The sequence below is a fragment of the Protopterus annectens genome, chromosome 13.part0, assembly GCF_019279795.1.
Source record: "Protopterus annectens isolate FY-2018-M chromosome 13.part0, PAN1.0, whole genome shotgun sequence".
NCBI classification, from domain to species: domain Eukaryota; kingdom Metazoa; phylum Chordata; order Ceratodontiformes; family Protopteridae; genus Protopterus; species Protopterus annectens.
Window position 1 is genome coordinate 849,895,611 of NC_056747.1, and position 24,849 is coordinate 849,920,459.

Here is a 24,849-nt window from a genome sequence, read left to right on the forward strand (position 1 = left end):
TCCAGGCCTCTATCTTTGGCCCAGACACCATTTGCTGTAGTAAATCTTCCTAGTAGTAGAATGGCCTTAACAGGAGATGAGATACCGAGTCCTAGCCATCAGTGGAACTGAGAGCAAAAGCCGCAAGCTTGAGGTTCACCAGGTTCGGGTTTGTAATCCCCCGGATGTGAAATCAGGTCTGGAATGGGATCCAGTATCCATGGCGGAGATACGAACCAGATCTGGCGAGGCCAGAATGGGGCTATGAGGATAACTCTGCTCCCCAACCGACGGGCTTTCTGTATGAACTTGGTCATGAGCGGAAGGGGTGGATAGGCATACAGTAGACCGGATGGCCAAGCATGGACTAGAGCATCTCTGGGAGTCTCCGCTGCATTTTGTGTTTAAGGGAGAAGCAAAAAGATTGCAGCAAGGCCAACCCCATTGGGGTTCGCAACTGATGGATTGAGAGACCACTCATACGGAGTGAGAATCACTCTGCTCAGTTTGTCCGCCAAAATGTTGGACCGACCCAGAATGTGCATTGCTACCAGAAAGCGGTTGGTGGATATCGCCCATTCCCACACTCTCATAGCCTCCCGGCAAAGTGGGTAGGACCTGGTTCCTCCTTGCTTGTTTATGTACCAGACCACTGACATGTTGTCTGTCTGGATTGCAATAGTCCCCAGAGGTAGAAGGTTGTGGAGAGCTTGCAACCCTAGAAGCACCGCCCTCATCTCTAGGACATTGATATGCAAAGCAGTCTCCAGGCGAGTCCACGTGCTTTCGACGGTTCTGCCCGAACAATGCCCACCCAGTGGTCAGCGTGGCTTGGGGAGGGACAACAAAAGGCCTCCCTTCCTTCAGCTCTGGGGCATGGAGCCACCAAAGAAGGGAGTGCCTGCAAACTCTGCTTAGGGGAATCGGAGTATTCAACGGATGGAGTAGCAGGGACCACTGAACTTGAAGGGTCCACTGCAGAATCCTCATTTGCAGAGACTGATCGCTGCTGCCATAGATCCTAGTGCCCTCAGAACTAATTCCGCCTTCAGGGCCGGGCTTTGAAGAAGAATTAGCACCTGACACGACAAGCTGTTTATCCTGTCTGCAGTTAGCATTGCGAGAAGGTATCTAACTTGGCCCCTATGAACTCCAGGACCTGTACGAGGCAAAGAGAGGATTTCTGGAGGTTTACAGAGATGCCTAAGCTCTGAGCAAGGGTCAGAGCATAATCTCTTGCCAGGCAGAGCTGATGCCTATTGGTGGCGTAAAGAGAGCCAGTCGCCTAGGCAATGGAAGACCTGAATGCCCTGAAGTCTCAGGTGGGCTGCAACCACTGCCATGACCTTGGTGAACACCCTAGGGGCTGAGGTGAGGTTGAACGGGAGAACCCTGAACTGGTAATGACTGGCTCCCAGCCAGAAGCGGAGAAACCTTCTGGATCGTCTGTCCATCAAGATGTGATCCTTGAGGTCTATCGAGCACATCCAGTCATTCTGCCGCAGAAGGGGGAGAATAGATTGGAGGGTGACCATCCGGAACTTTTCTTTGGGAATGAACAGGTTCAAAGTGGAGAGGTCTAGAATGGGTCTGAGGTCCCCTGTCTTTTTTGGCACTAAAAAGAACCTGGAGTAATAACCCGATCCTGACTGGTCTGGGGGGATGGACTGGATGGCTCTTTTTTCTAGCAACTTCAGGATTTCTGAGCTGCCTCCTTCGATCGGGTGGAACATCGATGGTATAACCTCTGGATATGATGCGGAGCACCCATCGATCTGTCGTAATGGACTCCCAGTTTGACAGGTGCTCCGACAACTGCCCCCCGACTGCCTCCAGAGAGGGACAGCCGGGTAAGCCCTCAGGAGCTGGATGGGATTGCTGGGACTTACGGAACCACTCTGATTCCTAGAAAAGGATCGTTGGGGATTAGAGACCAGCATCAATGGTCTTAAAGGGTGCATTCAAAGATGGAGCCAGGAGTGATGCCGTGTTAGAGATGGATTTTAGAGTGGCCGTCGAGAAAACTTTTATTCCTTAATTAAGTCTCATTGCAGCCTAATGGTATTACAGAAAAGGTCGCTGAACTAAACATTTGCTTCCCAATGCGGTCCAGTGCTCAAGATTCCTTATCTGGCGGGTGAACTGAAGAACTCTCCTGTGCGAGTTCTCTCTTGGTGGCAGCCGCCACCAGCATGGCATCCACTGGGGTTCCCTTGGCCCAAGACAATCTATCCACTGGGGGGCTAAGGATCTTGTCGGGTCACTTCGGGATAGGCTCCACGGTGTCGGGCTCCTTCCATGCCCTGGTAGTAATGAGGTCTACCAGGGGGTCTGCCAGGGGGAGACACCCAGGAGGTAGAAGGGCCTGCCTCAAACGCATCCAGGAACACGGATTCATCTGCGGAAGGTTTTTGGGCAGACCACCCCCTAATACGCTAACATTTCCATGATGTCATCTTCATCTAAATCCCTGTCGGTTGTGATGGACTCGGGAGTCCAGGTGCCTCCTGGGACTGTCCGAGCTGCGCCAACAGGGTCCTGTTCCTCTAAGGGAACCAACTGGAGGGCTTGAGCAGGCTGTCCCGATGGTCGGATGATGGAGGATAGACCCACATGCAGCGGGGTATGGCAGGATCTGATGCGGACCGGGGACCTGGAGGTCCACAACCTCAAAAAAAGGAGAGCTACTCTCGCCAGGCTCTGAGGATGCAGCCAGAGCCGAGAGACACCAGCTCCCCGGATCGATGCTCAGCCCTCGGCCCGAGCTCGGATCCGACAGACTCAAGAGCACCCCATCTGCATTTGGGTCTGGATGGTCGGCGCATCATCCGATCCATATCTGCTTCAGTGAGGCTTCTTGTTGATCTTGAAGAAGTCTGGGAGGTTCCTCCTCCTCCGGGAGGATCCGTAGCCCCTCGAGGGAGACCTAGTCAGCTTAGATGGCGGGGCTGAGGGTTGAGTCTCAGCCCACCTTTTGTGGGACTTATGCCCCTTGTCTTTGTGTCTTTTCTCCAGAACTCAAACCCAAAGAGGGAGGTTGAGTCCCAGGTTGAGTCGGGGGCCAAGAAGGCACAAGGGCTGTGGAGATAGCCTATGCCTGGGAGGGGGAGGAAGAAGAAGCTGATACCTGAGGCAACAAGCCCGCCAGGATCAGCTTGTTCTTCCTGTCCCTAATAGCTCGGGATTAAAGGCCGCACAGATTGTGCAGGCCGATGACAAAAAGCATAAACGCACTGATTGGCTTATGGCCACACTCAGTACACTTTGAGAACACTGCCTTAGGCCTTCAGCCATAACACCACTCACACCAAAAAACACACCCAAACATTAAGAGGGGGAACTAACAGAAACAAATTAGTTAGAAAGGGAACAAAGGTACCTAACTAACTACAAGGAAAAGATTTTTTACAAAGAAGGAAAAGGTTCAATCTCACCAAAAAGCCAAGGAGCTCTTCAAAGTAGCTGCTTCAGCGATCTGAGGTAATGTAGCACATAGCAGGGGATTATGGATAGGGGGGAGGAGCTAGGAGCTCGGATCTTGTAGCTTGGAAAGCTGCCGGCTCAGATCCGAGATCGGATCCGATACCCACAGGTTGCAGAGCAAATGAAGTAACTACTTCAGATGGGACCTTTTTATGGCACAGTTGGACTATCCATATAAACAACTGCTAAATATTAGACAGTGCTGGTTATGCAGTTAGTGATATTAGCTTGTTAATTGAAATGCCTGATGTTGTTTTGTCAAACAGTGTTATTCAAATTGAGGAAAATGGTTTAGACAAATGGAGTGAGAAACAATGGATATCCCAATGATATCCAATTATGCACATTTTTATGGCAATTTAGGATCAGCAATATGTTTATTCTTCTACTTATTAGGGGAATATAATGTTTTATAAGCATTTTATTGATGACGTGATACTTGTGTGGATGAACAATGAAGCAACTTTGAGTTTCTTTATATTGTACTTGTGATTTTTTGAAATTTACTCATAAACATTTCAAGTTAGATAGCCATTTATATACTAGAATTTTTAAGAAGGAGCTTTTGAGTAATTATAATTTAAACTGCTGTATTATGGATCTTACTTGGCTGAAAGGAACACATTGCAAACAAGTCAGCTATCAGCATTTATAGGTTAACTGAAGACAATACTGTTTTGTAAATAAAAATTAATTATTGTTCAAGTGGTTTGCTAATTGAGGTTGCTGTCCCACTATGGTTAGTAAATAGATCCAAGAGGTGACTGCATTGAGAGAAACTAAAGCTAAGCCACATGCTTTAATACCTTCTAAGGAGTAAAGTAATTATCATATACTAAGAAATATTAAGCCAGAGGGTCTTGCTCTATTATTTGCCTTTTTATTATAGATTCTTCAATGATTAAGGACATCTTTATTAATATTTAAAAGACTTTGAAAATTGTGGGTGTCAAGCATTTATTTTTGCCTATAAAAGGAGCCCGATTAAAAAGAGATTTTACAGTAACATTCATGCAGTTAAAACTAATGCCATCAATGTTTTATTAACACTACCAAGGATCATTTGTATGTGATTTTTGGTGTTTTTTTTCTACATACTTCAAAACTCTTGCAAGTCTACCTTGCAGCTGCCTTCTAACACCAAACATTTGATGTTTTATGCTTTATATCAACTGCTGCCCTGGACAGTTTTGAATGTGGGTATTTACCAAACGAGTTACCACTTGGTCTATGGCCTTATGTTATGATAGCACATTAGTGCTAGGCAACATAAAAGGTTATTAAGTTTAAAATCCCATCCCTTTTTGTGTGACCAAGTCACTGTCCTTCGACCAGTATGGCATACACATCGGCCCACTTCCTGGCCACAAAGCCCTGTATAAGAAACATATCACTTTACCATTACCCTCTGATAACAGTCACATGACAACTACAAGAGTCTGTAAATTTATTACAGAAAAGGACAAAGAAAGTAGAATTCAGCTTCGCCCTTTCTGTCAAAGTTTTTTGCCAAACCCAAGTTTCCAGTTGTTAGAGTGACATAGTACCATGACCCCATCTAGCCAGGTCTTCCACTACACATCACTGCACATAATTAGTAATGGGTATTAAAAATTACACACACATCAATATGACTTGGATGACAGTAAGGTTCATACGGAAGGTGACGAACAGAAAAGTGGTATAAAGGAATGCAGAAATAACTGCCGCATCTCTGCCTGCTTCTGGCACAGCTTTTCAAAAAGATATGTCAAGCAAGATTCAGAGATGTGTTTAGAGAACTGAGATATGCCTTTGGAAATAGTCAAGGCAAATACATTGCAATTTTCATTTCAATTTTCATATTTCCCCAAGCACTTCTCTGAAACCTGCATCATTGTCTATGTTTCTGCGCCTGTCAAATACTATATTTACGGCAGGGCGGGCATAAAAAACAAGATAAACTCATGAAATGGTATAAATGGTAAACTAACAAACTGCTCCAGGCTTTAGTAGCCATACTTCAGTATTAAAATAGTATGTGTAAGATAAAATAGTCAGTGTGTTCCACTTGGGAATGGTACCTGGATATAGCAGGCAAGACATGGGTTCCAATATCTTTTCTGAGAGGTCACATGCCACCTTGTTGCACCCCATACATGTTTTTTTCTTAAACTCCTCTCTCTTGCTGAAGGCATGGCTTTTAAACCCTTACCCTGTGTATAGCATTCCTACACAGGAATCAAGGTTTGTATGCATCTTCTAGTGTCCCAGTTGGTTAGAAATGCACATGCCGTTGTTTTTTCAAACTTATCATGCAAACGTTTTTAAGTTTAATGCATAAAAAGTACAGACCTGCCAAGAGTACTCATAGTTATCAAATCACAACAGTCAGCATCTACATAGGAGCTCCCATTTTGCCTGGGATTTTAGCATGATGCTTATACATACCTCAAAACTTCTTAGCACAAAAAATATAGACAAAGCCAAAACTAATGGAGGGACAAAGGACCAAAATTAGGGACATAGTTTAAATATTTCTCTTGTAAATGTAGAAAGTCACTAGAATAAAAGGTTTGGTGTTCTATGCATTTTTTTGAAGGATATGAAGTCTGAAACTCAAATGGCTGTTCTTATTTAGTGAATTCTATTCCCACTGGTTTGCCAGAAAAACACAAATTTTATGAGGACTGGACCAAGAATACGAGGTAAAATTCTGGATATTCTGTGAAAATCTAGACAGTTGAGACATATGATGACTTCTGCATGTGACAGTTCTTCAGTTTCATGATTCATCAGCTCCAAAGATGGAAACTTGAAGCTTTCATCAATGGCCAGTGCTCATCAGTGACTGGGCAAGGTCAAGGTGGAGAGCTGTTCTGTAGCTACTGGAATAAAGTACCAAATGCAGAAGATAAAGGTCCTCAATTCTAGGTCTTCCAGGCTTGGTTTCTCTGCAGAGTCAATGCTGATATTGTAATGGCCTCTGACTGATGGCATTTGGAGATTATCATCCTATAGTGTGAGATCTTCTTTACCCACTGCTTAATACCAGATGAGCAAGACATCAAATCAAAGGATGCATTTCTGTCACCTCTTCTTGGAGTCAAGACATTAGATGTAACCATCAACCCAACTAGAACAAGCTGATACCTCTCAAGTGAGCAAGGAGAACACCACCAGATTTTCATGGGCCCATGCAGTAGCATGGGTGATTAGCTTTATTTATATCTTTGGCAATGTGACTGCTGTAACAGAGCACCCATAGAGCTTCCAAGCATTTTAGGGGCCATAGTGCTAGTCTTCAATGATCATGTCACTAATGAAGTTCAGAATGAGATCTTATTTTCAAATGGAATAGAAAATAAACCTCCAAAACCCTCCTGTGTAGGGGGATGTGTCCCTAGGAAAATACGGAAAACCTTACTACATATTATATCTTAGTCTCCACAACTCAGACGTACTAGCAGTCCTAGTCTTCCTCCAAGTTCACACTGCTGGTCTTCAAACCATTTTCAAGCAAATATGAGTAGCACATTAATGCACATCCTATTTCATGGCCTAGAATTTCTCTGGCAGTGAACTTGGCTTTGTCAATCCATTCAGCTCATGCTCTATAATGGAGAACACAGTTGCGGTATTTGGCACGATGCTGTCGTTTCCTTACTAGTTCCTTGCTTATCTCCCCATCACACTACTCCTGCATTTCCTGCATGAGAGGGACATTCTAGATTCAGCTTATGATTGCTAGACAGGGAAAGTATTCTTCTACCTCTCTCTCATTGGTACTTGGCTGACATTGCCTCTAATGTTGTGATGAACTTTGAGGGGAGCCCCATCTGTTTCTGGACTTGAGTACATCAGTTGTCAAATATTTTACATGGTCAATCCTCATTTCTTGATGTGGCTAATCTCACAAGTTTTTGGATGTTGTCAGTTCTGTTGACTGATACTTTTTCTGGACTCCACACAGGTGGTTTCCCTGCTTTGTCCAGGGCTGATAGCACCTGCAGGACATGATGTTTCCATTTGGCCTTCCCACTGTTGGTGTGTCTTTACCAATCAGCACTTGCAGTACATGATGTTTCCATTTGGCCTACCCACTGGTCTTACATCTTTACTGATGTGTTAGCAGAGTTAGTGGAGACTGTACAGCAGCATAGCCTCCTGATGTTTCCCTATCTGGATCATTCTATGCGTCTTTATGGAAGCTTCATATACAAGAAACAATCCCCCAAAAAATATAAAACACTAAAAGACCAGTCCCACTTTACCCTAATGTGAAAGACTACACCCCTCACACTCCTTCTACTGAATTATTCTCACACTGAGCTCACACAAACTTATAGAAAGAAGGAAGGTCCTCACATTACCTTGTGAAGTCATGCCACCTCATTATGAGAATATTATGTTACAGAAAAAACAGGATACCTTGCCTCCTGACAGAATAATTCAGTAGCTATGGCTTTGATCACAAAAACTGCCAAACCTAATGTTTTGTTTTCAGGTAAACAATGATCAGTTATTTCCTCTTTGACAAATGCACTTAATGTCATATAGATGACTGGATGCTGATGACTGCCAGCCAGGATTTTCTCATGGCAGCATTAACCTTGGTTTTGCCTTGGCTTCAAATAATTAAGATCACTATCACTTGTGAAAAGTCCTCCTTCCTTCTAGAGCAGTACATTTCTTTAATAGTGGAAACATTGGACACACTTCAGAGTTGTCCTTTTCTCCTCTCTGAGAAGCACAGGAGCAGAGGAACATGGCTTTCTGTGCTTGATTGCAGAGCTGAACTCAAACTTGCCATCTCTTACACCTCCTGGGGTGTGCTTTATTAGGTAGATTTGCTGCAAAGTTAGCAATCTTATTGTAACATTGTTCAGTTTTTGTGAGAGGGGTGAATTGATGTTCATTAACAGTGGTAGGTTATAACACAGGGTTGACAGGAGATATGCAAGGGTAGTGTTTTTTCTAGAATGTAATGAGAGATAAGGGTTTACTTTATAAAGAAGGCCAGGTTCCCAAACGGTATTTTTATAGTATTTTTGTATGTGTGGATCAAACTTTAGGTTGTTCTCTATATTTACTCTTAGTAGTAGCTTAGTATGGGAGATGACCATGTGTGTAGTTTTTTGAGCAGATGTAATATTGAATGTATTTTTTAGGTTTGTATAGTCTTTGGGTGTGAATAATAATATTTTTGTTTTATTTGGATTAAAGATGAGAGACTGAGCTGTATGAGAAGAGTTTCCATAGAGGAGAAATTTTCCTGAGTAATATCCTGGAAAGAAGAAATATTATGAGCAGAGCATATTAATGTGGAGTCATCAGCATATTGAACAAGGGAACCTTGGCAGGTCACAGTGTGCAGATTAGTGTGCCAAAATATCATTGTGTGTAGGTCGTACAGTTTATTAGTTTTCATTTGTTTGCAATCATCAATTCCTTTGGGAGTTCCCTCAAGGGATTATGACTATGAACTTTTAACAAGCTACTTCCTGTGGTACAGGGTTTGATTCTCTTAGCCTTCATTTGTGAACAGTGTGACCTTCAGCAAATGTCTTAGCCAGAAAGTGTTTTGGGGAATTTGGGCTAGGCTCCTAATGACCTCCCTGACTGTATACCTGGTAACAACTATTGTCATTACTAGGATTTGTGGGGGCTGGCCCTAGTTCTGAGGAGAGGCTATGATTAATTCCCACTACCTCATGCTGACCTAGAAAAGCTTGGTCTAGGTCCTCCAAATCTTTGTCACACCAGAAATTTTGCTACTGTAAGTGCTAGGGCTTTAGCAAGTGGTACTAAAACTGGCCAAAGTTCATATTGCCATACTGTGATTTTTCAATGATTCAATGAAAAACAGTTTATAGGGAGGGATAACCATAGATCACAGCCTCCTACATCAGAAGTGTGTGTGTGTGTGTGTGTGTGTGTGTGTGTGTGTGTGTGTGTGTGTGTGTGTGTGTGTGTGTGTGTATGTATGTATGTATGGGGGGGGTTGTACAAGGAGAAAATATTGTTTTTTAGATTGGTTCAATTCTTCATGCAATCACATTTTTAATAAAAGCAAGAGTTGATATCTTTAGTAGTTTCACAAATATACCAGATGTTTTTTTTCCATCACTTGGCAAGATAACCACCTCCACCTGGAAGTGTACCAGCTACAGGAGTATGTATTTGTCCCACAAATCTCTCTAGTGAGATTTTGAGATGTTAGATGTTGTTAGGAAGCCTTCTGCTTTGTATACTTACACGATCAACTGGAATGGTCAGTCCAGCAGCTAAGAAATGTCCTCTTTTTCCTTGCCTACTCTACCAATCTCCTAGTTTGTCTAGCCCATCTTGGTCATTTTTTTCTGACCTCAGTAACTGCATCATGAAGATAGGTTAACTACATCAGAATATTCTCATACAGTCAATGGAAGAGGTTTTGCCCAGTCACAGTCTGGTGAAATATTTTCTAAATGGGGACTTTATTTCTTGCATCTGGTTAAAAAATCCAGGTCCAGGTTGGGATCCAAATTTCCTGATTGATAGATTGCCACATTCAGCCTTTGAGCTATCTGCTTTGGTGGATCTGAAGTCTGTGTTCTGAAAAATATTCTCCTTTTAAGCCAACCCATCAGCTCAGTGGCTCTGCATGCCCTGGGACTCAGATTCAAAGAAATGTGTCTTCAGTAAACACCAGATTTCCGTTTAGGTGGTCTTGTTATCTTGTGAAGGTGATTTCTGAGCTGTTGCTTTCCTAATGTATTTTCTCTGTCTTCTTTCTTGGTGCTGCTGAAAACAAGAAATCCATGTGTTGGATATTCACCTCATTTATAATTTTTCTTCTTTTAGAGCTTCGAGTGCAGATAAAGAGACCAGTTTTTAATTTTGCTGTTAGTATAGAAGATTTTACTGTTAAAAGAGACCCATTTCTTGACAGACTGGCAGTGACATTTGTTTTTGTCATTTGAAGGCTAATAGTGCTTTGTCCATGGTAATGAAAATACATTCCCCCAGGGAATAACTGCCCCTAATACAAATTTCAGGAATGTTTCCACAGCACAGTGGCCACTTATTTGATATTGTGTACCATGCATTACAGATTTCAGCTCTGCAGCAAGAGCAGAGCATCCATTGGAAGGGCTATCCTTCCAGCAGTTCTCTCCATATCTCCTCCTTTTGTTTTGTAGTCTTCCTCTGCCCTTTTAAGTTGTTTTCTGAGGGCTTGGGGGCTGCATGATTCCATCCATGTTTTGCATCCATTGCAGTGGGCCATATAAGTATATTATTACAGAAACATGAGGACAAACCATGTCATTCAACCTTTTAGAAGGGACTCTGCTGTAAATGCCGCATTCCTACCTCTTTTCCATTTTTGATGTATGATCTAGCAATTATACCATGGCAATCTACAGTTCATGTTTACAGTTCTAGAACATTGTCAGCTTGTGTGTTTTCCTACAGATGCAGGCTGATAGTTTGTAAAGGGGAAGTTTATAACTCGGAATTCTGAGTGCTTGCAACTCCTTAACTGTGATGCAGAAATGTTGTGTGTGTGTGTGTGTGTGTGTGTGTGTGTACGCCAAAGAGTCTGTGCATGCTCTGAGATCAGAAAATTATGAGACGGGCCATGTAAGAGAACAAAAGAAGGAGGTACCTCAGCATTCCACTCAACGTACAAAGCCCTAATAAACATAAACTGATGTAATAACTGCCTGCATATCTGTTGTATGCTCACACTTAATGATTTCAGAGGTGTAGCAAATCAGGACAGCATGACAGAGGTGTACACAAAGCACCACATCTAAGAAAATACCTGACAACACAATGGTGCAGCAGTAGCATTTTTGCCTCATAGCAAGAGGTTCTCCAGTTCGATTCTTGGCTAGAGTGACTTCTGTGCAGAGTCTGCATGTCCTCCCTGCATCATGTGGGTTTCCTCCCACGTTGTAAAGTTATGCATCTGGAGTGTTCTCCCCAGGCCTCCGCTGAAAATTGGCTTTGTTCCAAGTCGGACTTTCATGGTAAACAAATGTTAAATAAATAAAAATGTTCTTGATCTAGATGGAATGCCGATTTAAGGATATTGGCAGGACAAATAAAGCCCAGAGTTAAGCTACTAAAATGTTACATGGTGTGTGAAGAGGCAAACAAAAAGGTTTCTAGAGTTCTGTGTTTTCTCTTTTCCATGGTAGGCTAAAAGTAGGATACGTGGCAACTTAACTGCAATTTTAGATGCCTGACAAGGGCAAGAAGCATACAAAATGGTACAAAGCCAATCAGCTAGTTAACAATGAAGGGAGGACATATTTTGTGAAATAAAGCATGGCCTTTGACTAATATATCCTTCCAAGAGTCCAAGAAAATTTTAAAATGTGCGACATAGGCACCTGTATGTGTAAGCAGATAATGTGAAAAATGGTAACGGCTTTATGTCATATCTTACCCGTGACCAGATAGGGTCTAAAATATAATCTTACAAATGGAAACTGGTAACTATAGTTTTTTTTTATTTCTTCATGTGGTACAGAACCAGTTAGAAACTTTATACATCTTTGTTGCAGTCATAAAACTGCAACGGTATCCAGAGCCCCATCACTTCAGTTTGCTTCTGTTTAAAAAAATGACATATTCCACTAATGTTGTTGCAGCACAGGGAAATGTATAAAAGCCATGCTGAAAGCAATGAAGAAAATGTTCATTTATTTTGACAGCTGCTTAATGTGCTAATTATTTTTAAATGGAAGAGCTAATGTGAGAATAGGCCCTTTAAAGAAATAATTGATAGTGGAAAGTTAGTATATATCTGACTGACGCAGACAGATGTTGAAGACTGGCTTTGAAATTATAGTAGTTAACAATAAAAAAGTGATTTATTATGTAAATTTACCAGCTTTGCTTAAAACAGGGATGTTTTATTTGCAGGCTTTAAGTTAGCAAAGAGGCTTTAAAATGAAATATTTGCAGAATAGCAGTGTGGTGCTTGGTACCAACAGAGGAGATATAATGAGTTTATTTGCAGGAGGTAAGAAGAGAACCCCAGGAGAGAGGAGATGGGCTATAGCTGTGACTTTTATGACTCATGATATAAAACACAAAAAGGCCCCTAGCATCTTATCCATAAAAACAAAATAAAACAATATACTGCTTTTAAAAGTTAAAGTTGCATTATGCTGCCCCTGCTGTCTAGTTTTGCTGAAACATATTTTAATTCTCAAAATGTTAAATTGTAAACCTGGACTTTAGGTGGGTGGCACTCTTAAAAATAGAGTAATATATGGGCTTTATGAAGCATTATCCCATGAAAGGGTCTTGTAGTAGTTAGAAAGTTCTCTGAAGATGCAGGGCAATTTCTCAACTTCTGTAACATTTTACTTCATTTTAAGCTGCATTTGCAACTATATGCAGTCATCTGTACACTTCCAAGCATGTTTATTTATTTTGTTTTAATCCTCATCCTGGAACTATTCCTTTTGCAGAGTAATTAAAGGAGATCAGGTAACAGACAAGCAGGTAGATGCAGTGGAAGGAGTATATGTAACAGGTGTTGAGCCATGCTGTGCAGAGAAATGACAAAGCTCTTAATGTACAGGGCACTGACCCCCACACTCAAAGGGTGAGGTCACAGATACATGTGCCAGAAATGAACTCCTTGGCAGGGTAGGTGGCGTCATTTTCTGTGAAAGAATGAAAAGTATAGTAGCTAGGGAGGATCTCAGAGTAAAGTCATACTCTTCAGGGTAGAAATTCAGGGATTGAGGGTTGGTGTAATGGTTTACAGGCACAAGGTACAGGGTTTGATTCTCACCTTTGGAAGAGAAATTGCCCACAAGGGCAGCGAGCCTAGTATTTACCTATGAACCTATGAGAAAAGTTAGTTGAGGTAGTCTGTGCACTGTGAGTACTTGGATGCCCAGGGTTGACCCAGGATATATTGGAAGCTTACCTGGAAGCACCTGGGTACCACAGGTTGAGCTGGAGACTGTTTGGGATACCTTGCTCATCTTATTAAAACTATTACCCCCCCCCATTCAAGCAGCTTAGAATATGGAAGGATGAATGAAAGGCTGGCCAGTAACAGATTAATAAGCAATCCTACAGTAGGAAGGCTAGCACTATACTTTTTATTTTATTTTGTATTTGTTTTCTGGGGTAGAGCTCTGATCTCTAGGGACCTTTTTACAGACTCAGCCTGGGAGCTGTGTCTGGTTAAGTGACTTGCTCAGAGTCATACAGCTAGACAATGCAGGCTAAGGGAATCAAGCCTTACACCACTGGATCACTGGAAACACCCATTAACCTTGGAGAAATTCTATGTTACCAAATTTTAAACAGAATATGCATTCTCAGTCCTAGTTCTATGGCATCTGTCCTGCAAATAGGCAAAAGTATGCTCTTTCTAGGCCAGCACCACTGAGGACCTTCTATATAGCACACAACCCGACCATGCCAAATTTCTTGTTAAATCCTAAAACTGGGCCATTATGAATATATCTCTCCCCACTGAAAATGCATTTACTGATGTCTGGTTTTCCAGCATCCAAATGATCATGGGTATCAGTAAACTGTAAAAACACAGGAAAACATTTTGCCCCCTCTCCCTCCCCATACATTAAATTCTTATACCCCAACCCTGGGAACTTTGCTGTCTGCACCCAAAACTTCATCAGACTGATTGCAAATGAGTGCATATTTGTTCAGCAAGTTGCACACTCAGTTTTAATGCTAGATTCCAAGGTTGGAAGGTTCTATCTCATGTACAGGATTCAGGTTGTGATATTAAACATTCTAGTACCGCTTTACAAGTTGGAGTGGCAGATTCCTGTTCTTCAAAAATGTGGTCCCTTGGTTAAGATATGACATTTTAGTTTTATCAGATTTTTAAAACTCTGTAGTGTTACCTGATGAGTAGTAGTTTTGTGGTAAATTGTGAAACAATAAAAACAGGTATGAAAAATTACAGGAAAACTGGTTTAAAGTAAACTTAAAAAGAAATGCAATAGAACACTAAGTTTATTTATTTATTTTTATTTATTTATATTTGTTGACCGGGAGTGTCCGACTGGACGTAGGTCCATTTTCAGCGGAGACCTGGGGAGAAAAGCTCCACAGTTAAAATAAACAGACAGTAGTTACATTGGATTACATAGCAATTAACAATTTACATAGCAATTACTTACAACATATTTACAGATGAAGAACATAGTACATCAGTAGACAACTAGAATCTTTATCTGTGAAGTAAATAACAGACATTAACAAATGTTAAAATAAGAAGTTCCTGCTGTATAAGTACTAGGCTTATTAGCATCTGAGCTTGCTATAATCAAGGTAGTTAGTGGAGTGGAAAGAAAGGTAGTGGTTGGATGGGGTGGGTGATATTAGAGTGGGAGTTGCAAGGGCATAGACAGCATGTTTTTAGGTGCGCTTTTAGTAAAGTTTTGAAGTGGGTGCATGATGGTATGGAGGTAATTGTGGGTGGGAGGGAGTTCCATAATTTGGCTATGGTGCAAGAGAATAGTGCTTCTCCAGCAGAGTTATTGGCTTTAGTGATCTGCAAGTGATTTTTGTTGCTGGATCTTAGTGGTCTGGTGGTGCGATAGGGTTGGAGTAGATTCTGGAGGGATGGGACATTTAGTGGATGGTTTACTAGTTTGTGGGCGAGTGAGAGTTGATACCATTGAAGGAGGTGAGGGAGTTCAAGCCAGCCCATTTCAACAAGTGAGAGACAGTGGTGACTACGGTAGGATGGCCCTGTGGCGAATTTGGCAATTTTGTTGTAGCAGGTCTCTAGCTTGTTTAGATTGCATTGCCTTAGGTTGGTATATATTGGAGAGGCATAAAGTAGGGTGGAGATAAGGTGCTATTGCTATTGAAATCTTTGCTGCTTTGGTGAGAAGATGCTTATTTCTGTATAACGCTCCTAGTTTTTTGTGGACTTTTTTTATGGTCATGGATATGTGAATGTCAAATTTTAGTTTATTGTCTATTTCCACTCCTAGCAATTTGGTGTGTTCAGTTGGGTATACAGTGGTGTTGTCTTTTGCTGTGATGTTAAAGTGAGAGTTGTTTTGAGTATGTTTGGTGGGTTGGAAGATGAGTAGTTTAGTTTTGTTTGGGTTGAGTATTAATTGGGCATCGGATAACCACGTTTCAACAGAGGAAAAGGCTTCCTGTGTGACTTTTTGCAGTTTGGGTAGGGACTGGGCTGAGCAGATGATGGTCGAGTCATCTGCGTATTGTATGAGTGTGCCATGTGTGGTGGCAGAGGCTAGATTATTTGTGAAAACAAAGAAGATTAGGGGTCCAAGGATAGATCCTTGGGGAACCCCTATGGAGACAGGTAGTTGGGGAGATATGTCATTCTGCCATACAACAGATTGTTGGCGGTCAGACAGGTAACTCTGAAACCAGTTGGTGACTGATTGTGAGAAGGATAGGTTATTGAGGACAGAGATAAGTTGTTTGTGTGGGACAATGTCAAATGCTTTAGATAGGTCTAGGAAAGTAGCAGAGGAGAGATAGCCATTGTTTTTATGCTGAAGGATAGTGTTAGTAAAGGAGAGTAAGGCAGTGGTGGTGCTATGGTTTGGTCGGACACCATGCTGAGTATTGGAAAGGAGGTTGTTAGTAAGGAGGTCGTCTGAGACCTGAGAGTGTATGCATCTGTCTAGAATTTTGGAGAGTGGAGAGAGAATAGCTATGGGGCGGTAATTGGTTAGTTCTGTGGAGGGTCCGCCTTTGTGGAGGGGAATTATATGTGATACTTTCCACAGTGTGGGAACATAACTTTCTAACAGAGATCGGTTAATCAAGATGGATACTGAGTAGGCCAGAGCATCAGCTGTGATTTGTAGGTATTCATTTGGGAGGTTGTCTGCTGCTAATTTGGTGGGTTTAAGTTTAGTTAAGAGTTTTTTTTTATTTTGGAGGTAGGTACAGGAGAAAAAGAGAAGGCAGTGGGGAGATTAGTAGTTGAAGGTGTGGGTTGGAGGGGAGGGGGGTTGTGTTGTTTAGCTAGTGATAGTATGGTTTGTGTGAAGTGTGTGTTGAATGAGGTAGCAATATTTTCTGAGGAGTGACGGATGTTAGGAGGAGGGGTACTGACTTTACCTGGGTGGAGGATGGAGTTCATGGAGGACAGAATTGTTTGGGGCTGTGTTCGGAGGAGTCTAGGGCAGACTGGTAGTATTGGAATTTGTCCTGTTTTATTAACTTTTTGACTCTATTGCATAGTTCTAGGAATTTCTGTCTAGTTGAGGGGGTCTTGGTTTTGCGCCAGTGCTCCCAGGCTTTATCCCTGTTTTTCATTTCTGACTTTGTGGTTTTCTGTAGCCATGGGGAGGGTTGTGCTTTGATTCTGGAAAGTCTTATGGGGGCATGGTAATTAAGGATGCTCAGGAAGGTAGTATTAAAAAATTCAACTGCGTCATCAAGACTGAGGTACTTTAGAGGATGCCAGTTACATTCTTTGAGGGATGAGATGAATGTGAGTGGGTTAAAGTTTATTTTTTTACGTATCTGACGGTAGACGACAGGTTTAGCTTGGTATAGGTATTTTTCAGTAGGAATGTTGGGAGTGATCACTGAGGCTATCTGATAAGCAGCCTGTTATATATGACTGGGGGCTCTTACTGACTAGTATCCAATCCAGGGTAGTGTGCTTGCTGGAGTTTTTATTTATCCTGGTTGGCGACTGGACTAGTTGGGTGAAGCCATAAAGGTTTACATGATGGGTTGGATGGTTGCCGGAACAGGATTGCCAGTCAATATTGAAATCACCTAAAATGATAGTTTCTTGGGGGAGATGGTGGGTAGACCAGCTGAGGAGGTTTTCTAGTGGAGGGATGTTTTGGCCAGGTGGGAAGTAGCATCCAATTATGTTGGTGGTTTTGTTTTGGTTTATTTTGAGGTTGGTATATATTATTTCTTCATTGCCTATTTGTGGAGCTGATGATTTTAAGATCTGGATGTTTAGAAGCTGTTTAAATATTATAGCTACACCGCCTCCTTTCTTGTTTAATCGGTCTACTCTTAGTATGCCATAACCTGTAAGGAGTATTTGCTCATTGGTAATGTGAGGTTTTAGCCAGGTTTCTGTCAGGATGACTATATCTGGGGAGTACAAGTCTATGGTGGCATGGAGTTCATGGACTTTGTTGGATATACTTCTAATATTTAGGCTTAGTAGAAGGAAGTCATTTGGCTTTCTATTGGCTGTAATATGGGAGAAGTTGTGGTTTCTAGTCTGATTATGAGGATTGGGGTTGGAGATGGAAGGGCCAGGGTTGGGGTGGATATCTCCACTTAGGGCTAGTTTTGATATTCATGAGGTTATTAGTTTTCTCAGTTTTTGAATGTGTTTGTTTTTAAGGGGAAACTTTATGACTGTGCTTTGTGGGTAATAGGTATGGTGGGAGGGTTACTATGTTAAGTTGTAGGGATGCTTTATGTTTGAGTAATATAGTTGGTAGAATATGTGGGGGAGCATAGGGATGTTTCTTGAGTTGGTGGGAGGGGAGCTGAGTGAGGGTGAGACATGCGTGGTGGTGTGAGTAGTAGTACAGTGGTAGTGGTTGAGTGGGGGAATGATGGAGCTTTGGTAGGATGTAAGATATGCAAGGAGAGTGCATGCAGTGAGCATAGGTAAGGTATGCTTGTACATGTTAGTTGAGGAGGTGTGATAGTAGTGTGAAGATGGAGGAGGTAGTGTTGGGTTAGCGCTGTGGTTGGCTACTGGAAAGATGGGAGGGGTTTGTGAGTAATAAAGGTGGGTCTACAAGTTAAATATTAATTCACAGCTATTTCGATTCAGCATTTGATTATGTGTTCCTTTTTAATATATTGTGTTCTTACATTTGTTATGTATTCTAAATTAACTTCAACTTGCTACTTCTGCTTCTGGTAAAAGCAACTGCTATTTTTAAATTCTTTTCTGTATTTTCTGTTGTCTGTGTGTTAGCTAAGCTATGTTGACAAGATTCATAGGATTCAGAAACATGCAATACACATTATAATGGCCCTAAGTGGAGAAAAGTGAAACTAATGACGAAGCTCACAGACAGCAGAGTAACTGTGTCGCAAAAATGTGCCAAGTTAGCTGCTAATGCCAACTCAAAAAAGCACTCTCCATGACTAAAAGTGGTGCCACTTTGCAAAATTTGGCATAGCACTTCAACCGTGTTAAAATGCAGTCACATGGAGGTTATAAAGTTAGTAGAAACTGCTGTGACATTATGCAGAAATAGGGAACATAACATTTTTAGTGATCCTAGCACATGCCCCTCCTGAAACATATATGTGTGTGTTTGTGTATGTATTTGTACACACATACACACACACACACACACACACACACACACACACACACACACACACACACACACACACACACACACACACACACACACACACACGCACACACGCGCGGTATATACAGGCTGCACTCCATGCACGTAGTACACCCAGTAGGGATCTGTCATATAGCAGGGCATTAATGGTAGCTAGAGTATTCAAGGTCATAATGATACGGAAAACAGGTAAACAAGAATAGGTAATGAGACAACTGCAGCTCACTGATGTTTCTGATTCAAGCTCATATTGGCATACCAGTGCAGACATCAGCGGCCACGTTGTGTAGTGCTAACTTACTGAAGATGTATATAGCTCACAACAGTAAATATATAGTGTTTTTGTCTGTATACATTTTGGATGTGGAGTGTGTATATGCAGTGCCTTGCCTCTTTCAACACAATCACTGTTCCACAGTGATATTTGCACTATATGCTTATGGCTTCACAGAGTGCTATGCTTTTTAATGATATCATGCAGCTGGAATTTCTTACAAGTACTCCAGGCATACTGTCACAGAATCTGCAAATAAAATGCACCCTTGTAGGGTTATGCATGCAGCTTTCATTCATTGGATTGACACAGACTGCACAATTGTATTAATGTCTTCATGCTGTATGCCTGCAGAGCACACAGGCTTCTGTGCTATTTGTCATGCGATATGATCCGTGTCCTGTGGTGGCATTGTACTGCTAATGCCGTGTAGGTTAACAAAATGGATGACTTACAGAGCTCATGCACAATACATCATACATTTGTGTCAGGGGCTTATGAGACACATGCTAACAGACATGGGATGTTGTTCATGTGAAAAACATTTGTCAGTTAAGTCAAAGTGAAGCCCTGTATCTGATACTCATAAATGGTGACTATGAGCCCAGCTGAGTATGATTTGTATGAGAGACCATGATGTCTAATTATGAGGTATAGACACAGTATTGTATAGAAGAGCTGGCACTTTGCATTTGTTTGCTGTTTGCCTTGAGTTGTGCCTGACGAGCACCCTTCTTTCTTCTCTTAGTTAATAAATAAATGTCTCTTTACAGATGTGACACCCCACCGGTGGACCTGTAATCAAGGAGTCTCAATCCTTACCACTGGCATCATTGGGGTATGTATATTGGGAGGATGACAAGTACACACACAATATTTCCAGATACAGCTCTCTGCATCAAGTGCAATTTCCCTTAAGAGCACACAGAGATCACAGTCAGTCCAGGGCTGGTTTCTCCCTCTTTCTCCAGCTCCTCAATAAGACTCCCCACTGGCACAGCTATAGAGTTGAGTCTTTAGCCAGGGTTCCAGGCCAAGTCCTCCAACACTCTCTGTCCAACCAGTGCTCCATGTCCCTGCCCAAATAGCTGACACCCACACCCTTGGAGATTTGTTTTGCACACACACACACACACACACACACACACACACACACACACACACACACACACACACACACACACACACACACACACACACACACACACCTGAGAAAGGCTGGCACAGGTTTACTAGCTATGCCTCCTTTTTCCCAGACTATAAAGTAGTCATCAGTGCCACCAGAACTCCTTATCATCTACTTTAAGGCCCTTAACAAAGGGTGTCCAATCTTACTGTGTAATGTTACTATAAATACAAATGGTAGTTTGTCCAAAAACAAGGCTATTAGGAGTGGCCATACAGTGTCACCAAATAAAAATGCAATCAATGTCAGAACTTAAGTATCTCTAGACAGATCACCGACAATGAAATGTTTATATATATATATATATATATATATATATATATATATATATATATATATATATTTATATTTAATACTGAATGTTAACAAGAAAATACTCAGTATATATTTACAGTGACAGCAAAGTTCAAAATCACAGGAAATATTTAAAACAACATTGCAGGACAGTCTCAAATAAGTAAAGAAAAACATCTCAATTAAGCTTTGCTATATTCCTGATTATATTTAAGAGAATGACTATAACCTAGAAACTTAGAGCAAGGCAAGTGTGTGGTGAATGGATCTTGCTGTTGCTAGGTCCAAGACAGAATACAGAGTTCAGAGTCTCTCTCAGAGAGTTCTTAAATTAATATCTCAAATATTACTGCTGGGATAGCTTGCAGAATGACATAATTTCTTGTCATCTTACTCTATCCTAGGTAACCCCTCCCACTGAAAGCTAGCAGTATTTACCATCCACCTGTAAAAATACGTAGACAAGGGCTTTTCCTCAGATCTGTACAGCTGTTGGAAGTCATAAAACAATAAAACACTGCCACATCTCAAGCCAAGTAATTATTTCCCCTTAAGACAACACAGAAAGCTCTCTAGTATAGACATCCTTTCTCTTGCTGTCATAAAGTCATTTAATGTCAGCTATTTTTCTGAAGTTTTGCTAGAATGAAGTTAATCCCCTGCATTCCAGTTTCCACTGTCAAAATATATACATATAAACAGTTACAACAGTGTATGTACATTTCTGTTCTTTTCCACTAGGGCATGCTGTGGTTACATTTCAAGCACTTTGCATAAACCTTTTCAACACACACTTATGTGCCAGCAGTTTGATATACACCTGCCATACAGTTCTAATACATTTGTAACACAAGTATCTTATATAAATAATGCTGATATACACAAATGACATAAATTATTTACAAATTTCCAGAAAGCTGGGCTGCCAGTATCTCCTTTCATGACAACAGCAATCAGTTTGGAATAAATAAGTGTTTACTTTAACAATAATCAGCACTAATAGGAGCAAGACTGATAGAAAAAAAACATTTAAATCACCTCTCCAGGCATTTTACATAAACTAATCAATTAAATGTAAGAAATATCATATTAAATGAAAGTCAGCAGCTAATCAAATTATACTTCCCAAAATCGAGTATTAAAGAGTGCAACAATGATTGTGTTGAAAGGGGTAAGGCTTTATATATACAGATTCCACATCCAAAACACACACAGGCAAATAATTTCAGATTTCTGCGGATGGAGATTTTATAATGTATGCAGTGTATCTATGAATCCCGTGATACCAGAACAGATAACAAAAGGAAATCAGATAGATAAAACAAAAAATAATACATAGGTTGTGCATATTTTGTTTATATTACTGCCCATATGTTGGAATAAATACTGTTTACAATGCTATTACTTGCCAGTAATATGACAGCAGATGTTATTACTGGAAGGAGGGAGAAGTATTTCAGGAAACAAAGTGCAGCTTTATACACATGATAGAAACTCATCTGTTCAAAGCTAACAAAAGACACTAGTGTAAAGATGTACAAAATTGTTTTACAAGACGGCAGGCTTGCCTGCACCTCTTTATGAACACCATACTTGCAAATAGCAAGGCCATACCTTTTGTACAAAAGACAATTTTGCACTTTTTCAGAAATATCATGTGCTGGGCATTGGAGTATCTAATTTAAATGATTAATTTCTATATTTATTTATTTATTTAGTTATTATTTTCAGTCACAATCTGGGCCAAATAGACAAAAACAAATCAATCATAATAACTTTACTATACATAAAAGGCAAATAATAGCATTGTAAAAAGGGTGTATTCCAACATATGGGCAGTAAATAAACAATATACGTACAAGCTATGCACAAAGTAGCAAAGTGAACAGGAGAACTAAGGCCTTAGGCAACTAATGCAAATAAAACAATAAAAAATGAAAACAGATGACACTGGTGCTGCCTCAGGTAAATAATGCAAATAAAACAATAAAAAATGAAAACAGATGACTCTGGTGAACCCACAAATATGTGCATTTCAGCTAAGCACAATTACTGTAAAAGGTAATTAAGGACTGCAGCTGTTAGCATGTGGCTGTAACACATGGACAGTTTTTTCATCAATAAGTTGTGACTGAAAAAAAATTTTTGACCAGGTGGATAAACTTGGTTTTACTAATCTTTTCAGGAATGCTGTTCCAGCTTGCTGGAGCTAATTTAGAATATGCCCCTTTTGCAGATGGCTGGTGTAAAAGATGGTCTCACTAATTGGATACAGTCAGTAACCCTGAAGAACTAACTTTAGTTTCTAGCGCTCAATTTGTTGCACAGAGGGGGACAGTATATATCATAAAAAAAGTTTGTATGTAAGAGTGTTGAGAAGAGTAGATGCCCTAAATGAAATTGAGAGTCAATTAGGACAATGATGTTCTCTGTTGTTTGCAAGAGTAACAAGGACAATGGTGTTCTCTGTTGTTTGCAAGAATGACACATTTCAGAATTTTGTTTTCATGGATTGAATTAGTAAGTTATTACTTGCATTGAAGAGTGTTGTTATAGGGTGCTTATATTCTAACCTGGGGAGAATGTTAAGTTGTAGTATGTTTATCTTCAGTTGTAAGTTTTTTTATAAGAGAGTTTACGTGCGATAACATATATGGGGGTTGGCATAATGGTTAAGGTGTTTACCTTAACAGACACAAAGTAAAGGGTTTGAGTCTCACCTTTGAGGAGAAATTTGCATGGCCTAAAATGGCCCACAAAGACAGCTAGTCTAGAACTTACTTATGAACCCACGACTTGAAATGATTGGTATTGATCCAGTGCAATGTAAATGTGTTTTTTAGCTTTCAGGGTTATAGCCAGTGAATTCCATTTTGTACTCACAGATGCTTATTGTTACCCCCCACCCCCGATCTGCCAAGCATTTAAAAAGTGGTCATGTCACCTGAGCTGTTCCCCACCTCAAACTAATGTATGTAACATTTTCAGCTGCTCAGTCAAAAACTATTAGAGGTATTGTTTTTAGATTTGCAATCCTCTCTGCGAGCATTAATCAAGATGGTTATGGATATCATATGGCTTGATAAAGTTCAGAAAAAAATTGTACTCTTTAGAGTGCAAAGAGTATGCCTGGCTACACGCTTGTTAGCTTTATACAGAGAAAGAGACTATCTAATGAGACAGTAATGGTAATGTTCTAGGTCATGTTCCTTTGTTAAGTGTAGCTGTTATTTTTTTAAGCAAACAGTGCAGCAAAGAAAGACCTCCACAGATGTTGCATTATCCTCTGTATCACCAATGTGTGATTTAGAAGAATTCCATTGTTACATATGGCACGTGACATTGGAGTGCCAAGTTATACTTTGTCTATTACTGTGATGTAACAGATACCAGTTTGCCTGTATGTAAAACATGGAACCCACTGTGCTCTGCAGAACAATGCACAGGTACGCTGTGTACCTCTGCAGCACAGAGTACTTGTGTCTACCGCCGTGCCTCCTTCACCTACAGCATTGCACTGTCACCTTTGCTTTTCCCTTCTTTCCCTTATATCTATATGTATGATTTGTTTGTCTTGCACAATACATGAATGTCTATATAAGTTCACCTGAGTAAGGTGTGCCAAACTGTTAAAGTTATGACAGGTGTGTGTCATCTGTGCGTTCAGGAAGTGAGTTTGAAATGACAACTGAAGAGAATGGTACTGCCTATAGCTGGATGCATGAGGAGTACCCACTGGAAGCAATGAGCTTCAGCTTTAATTACAACCTTCACCACAGAATTTTTAAATATGCATCTGCACAACGAGTGTGAATATTTTAGTCACATCATCTTGCAAATTTTCAGAAACAGAGCCTAACAGCAAATAACTATGCTTTGTCAGTTCCATTTGCATAGAGGGATAAGCCCTAGTCTATGACCAAGCCTATCCAAGCTGGATTAAAAGTTTTGGTTTGTGGAGGAGGTGGTGGTGGCAAGGGAAGTGCACCATGGATTAACCAGCATGCATCTGTTCAGGGAGAGGATGTTAGAGTGCACAACCAGGGTACTTTGTCTTGTGGCTGAGTCCTCCATGGAGACCAGAGATCATGTGGGAGTGCTGAATTCATGGGAGCATGGCTGTCTTCAGGGGTTATACTGCTTGCAAAACTGAGTGATACATTGTAATTAATGCCCTAGCACACCAAACCCTAGGATGTTTACTGGCTATGTGCCGTAAGGTCAAAGACTAAAAATAAAGCCTCCCTACCCTCGCAGATGACAGCGCCATCCTTCACTACTTAGCTCTTACTCTGGGAAGAATGAATGGG